This window comes from Diabrotica virgifera, chromosome 1 (assembly GCF_917563875.1).
Source record: "Diabrotica virgifera virgifera chromosome 1, PGI_DIABVI_V3a".
In the NCBI taxonomy this organism is placed as follows: domain Eukaryota; kingdom Metazoa; phylum Arthropoda; class Insecta; order Coleoptera; family Chrysomelidae; genus Diabrotica; species Diabrotica virgifera.
The window spans coordinates 107,732,486-107,735,882 of record NC_065443.1 but is presented as its reverse complement, the minus strand read 5'-3'; the positions used below and the strand labels follow the sequence as shown (position 1 = coordinate 107,735,882).

The 3,397-nt window shown below is 34.6% G+C and overlaps 1 long non-coding RNA gene across 1 annotated transcript; it reads right to left on the bottom strand.

The window, feature by feature from the left end:
• Positions 1-225: 225 nt before the first annotated feature.
• On the bottom strand, positions 226-1,720 carry LOC126879804 (uncharacterized). The gene is made up of 3 exons (XR_007696281.1): positions 1,462-1,720; positions 1,097-1,362; positions 226-748 (listed from the first exon to the last, which is right to left on the bottom strand). It is a non-coding gene; the product is annotated as an uncharacterized LOC126879804 (long non-coding RNA).
• Between the last annotated feature and the right edge of the window lie 1,677 nt (positions 1,721-3,397).

The following is a 3,397-nucleotide window of genomic DNA, read 5'->3' as shown; positions in this document are numbered from 1 at the left end:
ATAGGTTTGTTCGTAGTACGACACAAACGATTAGCAACTGCTGCCAACCATCAGATGCATGAGCAGTTAACAGTTAGCGTTGTGCAGTTAATAGTTAGCATTCATAGACTACGAATGCGCATGTGTCTGATGGTTGGCAAGAGTTGCTGATCGTTCTACGAACAAACCTATCAGTAAGCACAATTTGTGATATCCATGGGTAGTTACTAACAGAAAGAGGCAGGATTCGATTTTTAAAACATTTATTTTAGAGTCAAAACATAGTCGTACCTTAAACGATAAATGTATATTATCATTACAAGTTGATACTAATTACAAAAATAAATACACATCTAAAAGACCAATACATAATTACTCATGATGAAGAAGTACATTATAATTAAAAATGAATAACCATTTTCATATCGCTGCAACACAATGCCAAAGACTTCTTATATTTCAGTTCGTTTAGTGAGCGCAACAAGCACTCTGACCGAACAGTTTCAAAACTCATTAGTTTTTCATCAGAGAATGCATATGTTGCTATCTCCAAACCATGTAGCTGTAACATATGTACATGCATTGGGTTCTTCTTCGTCTGTCTTGCTCTGGGCATACTCAGCTAAAAATAGGATTGCTGCAATATGGCTGCAGACTTCACTATTACCAGCCATACGCATACAATGTGCATTTGCTATGTCATCAGAACTGGCTATCACCCCACCCAAGCATTTAGTCGTTTAGCATTAGCTTTTTGGAAATGCTTCACCTAAAAAAAATATTTTATTTTTTTTTGGAAATTCTTCAACTACAAAAATTTATTTTTATTAGAGTATTTGCGTTCTTTACAATGATTGAGAATACTTTATTTAAAATCAGACATTCATATAATATAATTTTAGAACAATCATGACAGTAATTCAAATAGATGGCAGTAATAAATCATTTTCAGAGAATTATGGAGTTCGCAGTTTACAGATTAGGATGACAATATGTCTGGTTTCATACATATATATAAACGTAAATAAATCTAATATTTAGAACCAATTTATCCAAAAGACACTAATACTGTTATCCATATATTTCTTAATGGTGAATAAATAAAATAAAGGCATACCTTTCCAACAATAATATGGAAATCAGGAAATCATTAACAATTTTTACTCCATTCAAAACAAATCCAGCTGTAAAATATTTATGTGCCTGAAGGCTTTTGTATGCTTTCATCTGCTGCTTAGAGTAGCAACTGTGAGACTCCACCAGATCTGTATAAATACATATCTATAATAGTAACTTGATGGACTGCACTTTACTGTAAAATCCAATTCTGACTGAATTCCGTATGGATCTAAATCCTAAATTATTTTCAGCTTCAATAAATATCTAAAACAATAAAAGAAATAATGTTATTGCTTGCAAAATTCATCATTATTGACAAATATCGGGGCAAAATGAACAGTAAATAAACATTGTTTGGCCTACCTTTCTCGCAACATCTGGAGTTTCCAATAATAATTTCCTTAAATAATCAGTTCGCATTGTGGTAAAGTTTATAAAGTTCACAAAAACAGGAAACGAAATCCAAATGAATCCAAAATACGACGATAAACAATGAAAAATCATTGAAAAATAGATACAAACATAACCTCTTCTTTAGTTTGTGTGCCAACCAGAGGTCACGTGGTTTGGATTGCCTAATAGTTTTCTGACGTTCTAGATGTCACCAGACATATTTCTGGGTTATTCCATGACATCCAGAATATTCTCGTACGTGACTACTTCTTCTTTCACGTCGAGGGACTCTTTCTATGTAGGAACAATCTACGGAACTGTCATAACAGTATCAAGGCCCCGTCTCACCATCAAATAATTGACAGTTATTTGATCAAACTTGACAGTCAAACTTGACTAGTGACACAAACTATACATACTAACTGTCACTGTGTGTCACTAACTGTCAAGTTTGATCAAATAACTGTCAATTATTTGATGGTGAGACGGGGCCTTCATGGGTACACCGATTTGAGCATGCACCAAAAAAACAAACTCTTTCTCACCTACCATATCCCTTTTGGTGTTATAACTAGAAGATTTGTGAAGGAAGGAGTCTCTGTTTGTTTTTTTTAAGCTACAAAAATATTTTTAATAGTTTTTTTTTTGTTAGATGCATGGTTTTTAAGGTATTCGCAGAAAACTGTCCGAAAAGGTGTCATTTTTTAATGAAAATGGCCAATTTACTGTATTCAAAATACAGTATCCCTGTATTTTGAGTCGCGCCCGTATTTTGGATAAAGGCTGTATGACACTATGCATTTTCTTGTATCATTTCTAATATCGTTTCTGATATGTCAAAAAAATGTATAGTGTCATACACAGATACAAGAAACGATATCAGGGGCCTGCATTGGGACTACGTGCATTATCGCCTGAGTCGAACGCCTGAGACGATCGTATTCTAAGGAACGCCCCGAGCGTTAACAAAGTGTCAAAGCAAAATCGACCGACCTGCTCATGGTGGCGGTTTTTTGAAATTTTATAAGGACGCTTTGTGTATGTTTAAATGAGACATTTAAAAAAAATGCCGTGTCACGCTAGTGATATTATGTATTAATATAAACAGAAAATAAAAACGCACTTAATCTGATATAAATTCTTCACTTTCCAATATTGATTATCAGTTCGATTTTGTATACATAACCTCACTATCGCAGTTTATGTCAATAAATCTTTATTAACGCAAAAGAAAATATTTTTGTTGCACTATAAATTACAGTATAAATTAATAACTCATGAATTCTAACAATTTTTTTCGGTTATTATCACTAGAAAATAAAATATTCAAGTTTAACAAAATAATCCCATAAGACTCAATGTTAAAACGTCCTTACAAAATCTGTCAGCGTGTCACGTGACTGTAAGTAGAGGGGAGACGCACGGAGCCAGACGGTTCTAGAAGAGACCACACTAAACGTGACTAAACTCAACACGGACGTTTGCATAGGTATATATTAACATAGAGTGAGCCTTCACTCCGCGCATCCTGACGACAAATATCTCTTCGACTGGTTTGCGCTCTCTTTCTAGCACATTGTACCGAGAAACTAAGATGACATTAAGGTGTGAATATAGGCACGGAAGAGGAGGACAACTGTCGTAGCTTAATATGCGTAAGAGTGAAACAGCACTAATCCAAAGAAAAAAGATGGCGTCGTCACTTCGCTTTGAATGACACTCTCTCTATGTCAATTTACCTCTATGGACGTTTGCTGTGATTGGCAGTCATCGTCATCGGATTGCATGATTTGAGTTTCCACTAGACTTGTGTTATGGACGGATTTTACGGGCTGTGATTGGTCGTATTCAAATCAATGACATATTTGATGACATTTAAAAGAAATACGTAAAGGTAACCCTGTTT